Genomic DNA, 8,945 nt, shown 5'->3' on the forward strand with positions numbered 1-8,945 from the left:
GGCAAGCATCTGTTCCAGGACTTAGTTCTTGGCTTGTAGGTGGTCTTCTGAATGTTCACAAGGTCTTCTCCAAATTCCCCTTTGGATTAATGCCCACCCTAAAGATTTCACTTTAATTTGATTACCTCTGTAAAGATCCTATGTCCACATAAAGTCATATCCAAAGGTCGCAGGGGTTAAGACTTCAATATATAAATTTGGGTGGGGCTCTATTCAATCCAGACCAAGTGTCAAAAATCTATAGCCCTCTCGGAGAGCTGGTCAATCAGACCATTTTCTGAAGCAGCTTTTGTTACCATTGTAATTAGTTAGCTAATATTGTTAACAAGAAGGAGCAAAAGGGAGGACAGACATTGTGAACATGGTCGTCTGGCCAGCTTCACCAGAAAGCTACAACCTTACACTCCCCAGGAAACCACAGGTCCATTCCCTGCAGATCACTGGGGGAAGGAAGATGGGCGCATGTCCAGTGAAGCTGAGGTGATGTAGGGAAGGTGCTTGCCTGACAGTCTAACCTGGGAACAAAGATCTTTGGCTAGGAAGGTGGACCCCAGTGCAAGCCCATGAAAATTTGGGAATACAAAATCCCCAGACAAAGGACGTTCCTCTTGCTTCATCCCTGCTCCCTTGCACTCTCTCATTCTCCCTCCATAGCCATGTGGACCCCACAGCCATGGACTGCAGCTGGGAACACAAGCTAAGCTAGCTGAACTGGCCTGTGCTTCAATATGCAACGGAGGCTCTTGGCAGTAGCTTTGAGTCTAGCTCTGCTGAAGATGAAAAGGGACTTCTTTCTTGGCAGGACAGAGGGAGATGGAACCTTGGAAACTCGGGGGTTTCATTCCACAGAAATCAAACTTTTCATGACAACCCATCCTCCCATGGAGGCCTCTGGAAATTCTTATTCCAGCAGCACCCCAAGAAGCCCACTTCCACTGGCGACAGGTGGGGACATGGAGGACGCCCCACTGATAACACTCTGGGCCCACTGTATTATCCTCCTTCCTCTTTCCTCTCGGCGTCTACTCTCAATTCCAGTTAAGGTGGATGGAGCCAGAGCTCACTTCTGTCATCTGGCAAGTTATTGTGACAATTCCATTTATATCGTCTTTTCATTGTTTTCATGGAAGTTTCAAAGGGTAGCTGGAAAATCTTTTTCTATAAAGACAGAAGTTTTCCTGAAAGTTGAGAGTCCTGCCTACACACTTCCTACACAGACAAAACCTAACGTTAAATTTTTTCCTTAGGGAAAACATTAGTGCTTGAAAACTCATTTTCTTAGGGCTGGCACAACAGCATATTAAAGCATGTGAAAACCAACACAAGCGCATGCTGATGCTGGGATTATCATTTTACCTAATTCTGCATGAGAATTTTTATGATGAAAGTATGCCGAGTAGGGCAAAAGTAGGTATACAATTGTGAGTACACAAAGCAGAGTTTATTCTTGCATGGTTAGTTATTAATTACTAGAGGCCCAATGCACGAAACTTGTGCAAGGGCCTTGGCCCTGGCCCCCACGCGGTGCCACCACGGCCCCCGCACGCTGCGGCTTTGTTGTTGTCTTTCCCTCCTAAGGTATAAGTTCCATTAGGGCAGTGACTTTGTCTCTTTTATTCATTAATGCGTCCCAAGGACCTGGATCTAAGCCTAGTGTGTACCAACTGTGATAGCTTTGTAATGGGTCAAGTTGGCTAGGCTAAACTATATCTCCCAGAATTCCTTTTCTATTATGTTTTCAGATAGGCTAGGCTACAAAGGATATTCTCTTGTAAGATTTGCAGAATGGAAAGGAGGCAGTACCTTTCTGCTCTAGGCTCTGTCCTATGGTCGCTGTCGACATGGGCAAGTTTAGGAAAACCGGGAAGGTGGTGCTGGTCCTGGCCAGTTGCTACTCTGGATGCAAAGCGGTCATTGTGAAGAACATTGATGATGGCATCTCAGACCACCCCTACACCATGCTCTGGGGGCCGGAATTGACTGCTGTCTCCACAAAGTGACAGCTGCCATGGGCAGGAAGAAAACAGCCAGAGTCAAAGACCAAGTCTTTTGTGAAAGTTTATAACTACAGTTACCCCATGCCCACAAGATACTCTGTGGATATCCCCTTGGACAAAACTATCATCAACAAGGGCATCTTCAGAGCCTCTGCTATGAAATGCAAGGCCAAAAGGGAGGCTAAGGTCAAGTTTGAAGAGAGATACAAGACCGGCAAGAACAAATGGTTCTTCTGGTTTAGATACAGCTGCAGGTTTAGATCTTTTTTGCTTCAGTCATTAAAAATCCAAAACATAGCCCGGCCAGTGTGGCTCAGTGGTTGAGCATCAACATATCAACCAGGAGATCACAGTTCGATTCCTGGTCAGAGCACATGCCTGGGTTTCGGGCTTGAACCCCAGTGTGGGGTGTGCAGAAGGCAGCCAAACAAAGATTCTCTCTTATCATTGATATTTCTAGCTCTCTCAATAAAATCAATAAAAAAAATATTTTTAAAATCCAAAATATAAAATATTATTTTTTAAAGAAATGAGGTAGTAGCCAGTATAATTATATGTCATCATCTTTACTGATAGATCCAGAAAATAAACTTTTCTAAATTCTTCTTAAATTTAGGACTGAATTTTCATAGGTCTAAATATAAAATTTCACTTTTTATAATGTAAATAAATTAAGTAATTTGTAAAATGATGCACCTGGTTGTGCTTTAGAAAAAAATTAACATATTGTAGTTAAAAAGTCATGAAAATAATTTTTTTTTAAATACAGATTATTTTGTCCCGTCCAGGTGGCTCAGTTGGTTGGAACGTCATCCCATATACCAAGAGGTAGCCAGTTTGATCCCGGGTTGGGGCGCATACAGGAAGCAGCCAATGGATGTTTCTCTCTCCCATTGTTGTTTCTCTCTCTGTCTCTCTCTTTCTCTCCCCCTTTTCTCTCTCTAAAAATCAATTTTTAAATTTAAAAAAATATATATACATAAATAAATGTAACAAAAAATTTATATGAATGACTATATACACAAATACAGTAATATCTTACTAATTTAGGTAAAAGTCCATCTGAATAAGTGGATACATTGTAAATAGTATTGTAAAAATTATTATATTTAAGCTTCATTTTTATTACTTTCACTTACATTGAATAATTCTTAAAAGTTCATAAAAGTTGGCAAGCAGAAAACTTTGAATTCTGTTTTTAGATGTGAATCCTTTGTTATTTCAATTTTATAATTATTTATATTCAAATTATTTCTCTGCTGGTACTGTGTTTTTCAAAGGCCCGGAGACTCCTCTTTTTTTTTTTTTTTTTTTTTTCTTGCGTGGGTTAAACATTTATCTCGCTATCTTGTTGGCTATTCTTTGAAAACTCTCTCTTGTAAGTGCAAAGTAAACATCCACCTCTGTGTCTGAGTATCACAAACATAGTCAAAATGAAAGCAGTTTTACTGTAACATGATATTAAGCCCAAAGAGATAAATATATACTGGCAAAAGAGGAAGACAGGCTAAGCATCAACAGTAAAAATGTATAACTCATCAGTTTCAATGACAGAAATGTCGCATAAAACTTTCTGTTTTGAATTGGTTTCGGATTCCCTTAGTTTCGGTTGAGGTTTAAATTGCAGCCTTAAATGATCAAACACCAGTTCCCTTGGCCTGGCTTTCTCCCTTTCGCAGCAACTCGAGCCAGCTTAGACAATTCAGCTTAACCAAAATACAGTCAAACACTTGGAAAACTCTCAACACACCTGGCCTACATTTGAGCTGTATGACAACCTGGGTTTCAAGCTTCACTGCAGTAATTTGTGGCACAACAGTTAGCTGCATGCGTGGGGGAGGGGGTGGGCTGTGTCACCCAAATGTTGAGAATGGTGAGTATGGAGCCCAGCGATGTCAGAAATATATGTAACAGAGGGATCTTGCCACATGAAACAAATAGTTAACATGAATAAACACGGAGGGGGGAAAGAATCCTGGAAAAGCAATCACAAAACTGCAAAAATGACTCTTTAGGACCGAAAGATTTCTCATGGAAACTTTTCTGCAGCTGTGACCATGTGTCTGTATTAACAACAGACCTGTGTTGTTTGGTTTGGGGGTTTGACAGATTACAGTATCCTGTGCTATCCTCTTGTCTTATGGAAAAATAAAGGGAAATGTAACTCTAGAGATTCTTCATCCGGTATTTTTACACGTTCCCCAATTCTCCTGAGGTCTCCCATAGCGGTAGCCTCGATGAGAAAGCCTTCAGAGTTCAGTGGTAAAGTCGGAGAGAAAAGTTTGAGCGTGGCCATTGCAGTCAGCCACTGATGGAAATGAAAGCTGGACCCTCTGGAAAGCCTGGCTGCGGCGCTGGGGGATCATGTGAAACTGGAATGAGTGGTTGGGCTGGAATCGGGAAGAGCTTTCCCATGCGATTGCCCAGTCTCCTGACCCCGCAATTTCCATAACCGCTTAACCCAACCCTACTTCTCTGCTTGTTCTCATCCAACACAAATTAATATTTTCGTCAAAATTACTTGTTAAGTGCCTAACTGGTGACAATGCAGGACTATACCAAGAAGTGAAGCAAAGAGTTCCCTCTCTTTCAGGACAAATGTGAAGTTATAAGAAAAAACAAAATCACTTCAGAAAGTATTACTTTTCAAAGATGAAATCCTTTTGTTGTTTAGGGAGAAGGATTTAGCATGATTTAGGCAGAAAGAAGAATATTGTGAGTACATAACCTGTGGCCCCCTAAAACACACACACACACACACACACACACACACACACACACACACCACAACACATGAGTACTTTTTTTAAAGCGTTTGTCTGTAAGTGATAGTGATTTGAAGAGAACTGTAGTTACAGAGTGCATGTCTACCACCTTCTATTCATTATTATTACATGGGACTCAGAGGGGAAAAGAGGGGTTTCTGTCTCTTTCCTAGTTCTATTAATGGATATCACCTCTATTTTTTATAGTCAATGTAGGGGGTTGAATGGAAGCCCCCGACAAGATATGTCCATGTCCTAAACACCAGAATATGTGAATGTGACCTTACTTGGAAAAAGGGTCTTTGCAGATGAAATTAAGTAAAGCATCTCAAGATAAGATCATCCCGGATTATCCAAGTGGGCCCTAAATGCAATGACAAGTGTCCTTATAAGAGACCGAAAAGAAGAAAGGGGAATGTAGGCAGAGATTGGAGTGATGCAGCCACAAGCCAAGGGACAGCTGGAGACCCCAGAGTTTCGAAAGGATAAGCAAAATCTCTCCTAGAGCCTCTAGAGAGAGCACAACCCTGCCAACACCTTGATTGGAGACTTCTGGCCTCCACGTCTGTGAGAGAATGAACTCCTGTTGTTCTAAACCACCAAGTTTGTGGTGATTTGTTACAGCAGCCATGGTAAATGAATGCATTTACCTAAGGTGTTTATCAGTTGCTGCTCCCTCAATCTCTGTTATTCATTCACTCGCTCAGAAAGCAATCAGGCAATGTGTCAGGCACTGAGCAATGCACAAAGGACACCAAGTTTTGTGTGTGTGTGTGTGTTTTTTTTTTAATGTTCTCAAGAACTTACACTCTGGTAGAGAGACTCAGGCATGTAAACTAAGAAGTGCAATAAAGTATTACTAATGTCATTATACTGTGTGGGCACAAGAAGAAAGTGGTCACTGCTTCCTGGGATGGTCACAAAAGGGTTCAAATAGGAGAGACACATGATAGTTGAGAAGGTGCTTGCTAGCTAAACAGATTAAGAATGGGACAGAGGGAATTCTTGGAAGAGAAAATAGCATGTACATAATATGGAGGCATGAAACCATGTAGTCTCCATGGGAATTGGATGTTTTTAAGTGTGCCTGGTAAGATTTCAAAGTAGAAAAGGTAGGTAAGGGCCAGATTATAGACAGTCACATTAGCCAAGCTAAAGAGTTTGGAATGCATCCCCCATGATGAATGAGAAGACACAAGGGTTTTACCAGGGCAAGAATATGATCACTCTTGTGTTTTAGAAAGATGCCTCTGGTAGAGGCAGAAAGGGTGACTCAAGACCAAGGCTGAGAGATTCATTAGAAGAGTACTGATGTGCTCTAGGTTGCAGATGATGAGAGGATGAACTAAGGCACAATTGTGAGGCTAAGGCACAGGGATGGAAAAAAAGAGAAACTTACCAAGGATTCTGAGATAGAATGGAGTCTGAATTAGGAAAGTAGGAAGCAAACAAATAAAATTCTATTATAGTAATCAAAAGGAGATGAGGGTATCAAGAAAGGAGTAATAAGCCCTAGCTGGTTTGGCTCAGTGGATAGAGCCTGCAGGTGGGCACTATATCTAAGTCTCCAACAACCAGGCTATCACTGTTTGCTCTACCCTGGCAATTCCCTCAGACCCCACCCAACTTGTGGGCCCACCCAAGCTGTTTCCAGTGGCTTTTCCATACAAATAGCCTGTCTTGGCTCATGCATTTAGACTTTCCTAAAATCTCTCAAACAAGCAGCCTCTGTACTTAGCATGTCCCGTACATCTTGTTAAGTGGCCCCAGGCCTGGCACTAGTGGCAGCAAGCCTTGGTTCACAGGTTGGCCTTTCCTGGGCACCTCCAAACCAAACACAAGTAGCAGCCATCTGCAGACCGTTTTGTAGCTCATGCCAGGTGGCCCCGAACAGAACACAAGCAACGGCTAAACTTAGCCTGCATCTCCTGGGAGGCTCCAGAGCCAGTGCACCAGCTTCAGAGCACACTGGAACACCATCCAATGACCTTTACAAATGACACATTCAAGGGGCGGACTCAGCGGGCACCAGAGCCCTACTGAGGTAAATCCTGTTCTGTGGGTTTTGCCCCTGCACAGCTGATCCTCCATGGTTATCTCAGCTAGTCCTTAAAGTTGATCGGCTGGAGTAAATCCCTCCCATTGATGTGCCAACAGCAGTTGAGGCTCAACTACAACAAAAGAGTGTCCACAGTTCGTGGGGGTGGTAGGAGCACATCTGGAGTGCCTAGTTTGGGTGGACAAGGCAAAACATAAATTAATCAATTAATTAATAAGTGATCCATGGACGGGCAGCATTAATGTCACTTGAGTGCTTTTTATAAATGCAGAATTTCAAACCCCACACTGGACACACTGATTCAGAATCTGAATATTTAAACCAGATCCCTAGGGATTTAGATGCACCTCGAAGTAGGAGAAGCACTGTTGAAGAATTTCTATCTCAATAACTCCTTTGCAAATCTCAGATTACTTATTGTATAAATCCAGTAAATTGCTAATTAAAAGAATGGGAGATAACTCAATATAACCCAGCAAAATTTCCCCCTCTCAAACAGGAAAATAAATAAGAGATAGAAAATGGGCAGTAATTTAATGAAACCAAGAGTATTCCATGTGTAATTAAAGTAATATGATGCTTTCTATTTCTTTAGCATTCAGTTCCGTGTTACAGAAATACATATTTTTTTCTTCAAAAACCTTAAAAAAAACCTACCAAAGTTCATGATATCTTTCTGATGGAAAAATAATATCAGACCACAAGGACTTGGTGTCCTTGACAGAGACAGTATATGGGAACAGGTAGATCTTTCTATGACCTAGTAGGAAATTGCTTATGTTAGCAAATCAACATTAAGATCTGTGTTATTTACTGTATGTAAAATATAGCTCAATAAAAAGAAGACAAGAACTAATTTATTTGTTTTGTGTGAATATGGTTTCACCCAACGTTCCTCAAAGTGTCCTAAGACCAGCAGCCTCAGTTTGTTAGAATTTGTGTTACTGGGCTCCAGTCTGACCTATTGTATCAAAATATCTGCAGGTGCGACCTAGGAAAGTGTTTTAACAAGTCCTCCAGGTGATTCTGATGCACATGAAAGTTTGAGAAGCACTGGTTTAGGCATCAGACATGCTTCATGTAAAACGCTTCTGCCTGCATTGTCTGCTGTTCGCCTAAACTAACTCTTTTTTTTAAAAATAATTCTTGTTTATTAAAAACTTCAAATCACCAATAATAACTGAAATTAATCCAGAATTAAACTTGGTTGATAACCTTCAAATTTTGTCATATGACTTAAGTGAACTTTGAAAATTTTATTTTATCTTATTTATTTATTATTTATTATTTATTTATTGTTTATTTATTTATTGTTTAAAAGTATTACATATGTCTCCTTTTTCCCCATAGACCTCCCCCAACTCTAAACTGCCTCTTAAACTCTCTTCTCCATTTGTGTTCATTTATCGTTCATGCCCTTTAGCGGCTTCTTCTTCTCGCCTTCCTCTTTTTTTCTTCCTCTATCTACCTATGTCTTTCCGTTCTACTTTTTCACTTCCTACTTCTTTCCCAGCTCACTTTAGCTTTGAACCTCCCCATTCTTGAAGATGCATACAAATCTAGCACTTCTGCTCAAAAGTTTGCCAGGCTAAGCAAGTCTGTTAGATGCCCATGCTCAGCATTATGAAAGAAACAAAACAGTAAATCAGCCACTTTTTCTGGAAACAATGCAGCTTGCAGAAACAACAGTATAGAACCAGTCATTGTATAGTTCTCTGGTATTTATGTGACTTTAATTATGAGGAGTGCTCATGACAGTCATGTGCAACTTGTCTTAAAAAAAGGTCTGATAACAACAGAGTATAAGCTTTTCAGTCTACAGGGAATTTACCAGAACATTTGGGCCCTGTTTTAGGATTGTGTCCATGCCTTCACCAGAAGAGGTGGCTAATAATCACATCAGGAATAAATATTGATAATGTGAATATTAATAAAAAATGTTATGTTATTTAACTGAAATAGCCTGTCTTTATTATATAGCCTACTGCTAATAATAGTAATAATTGCTCATAATTATTTAGTACTAAATATGGTCCAGGCCCTTTTCCATGAGCTTCACAGTTATTAATGCATTTAAATCTCCCACAACCCTATGAATTCAGTTGTATTTTCATCTTCATTTTA

At 40.5% G+C, this 8,945-nt stretch overlaps 1 pseudogene; it reads left to right on the forward strand.

Annotated features, from left to right (window-relative positions):
• The first annotated feature begins 1,841 nt into the window (after window positions 1–1,841).
• Window positions 1,842–3,610, forward strand: LOC103284852 (60S ribosomal protein L27-like; annotated as a pseudogene).
• The last annotated feature ends 5,335 nt before the right edge of the window (window positions 3,611–8,945 follow it).

Source organism: Eptesicus fuscus, chromosome 10, assembly GCF_027574615.1.
Source record: "Eptesicus fuscus isolate TK198812 chromosome 10, DD_ASM_mEF_20220401, whole genome shotgun sequence".
In the NCBI taxonomy this organism is placed as follows: domain Eukaryota; kingdom Metazoa; phylum Chordata; class Mammalia; order Chiroptera; family Vespertilionidae; genus Eptesicus; species Eptesicus fuscus.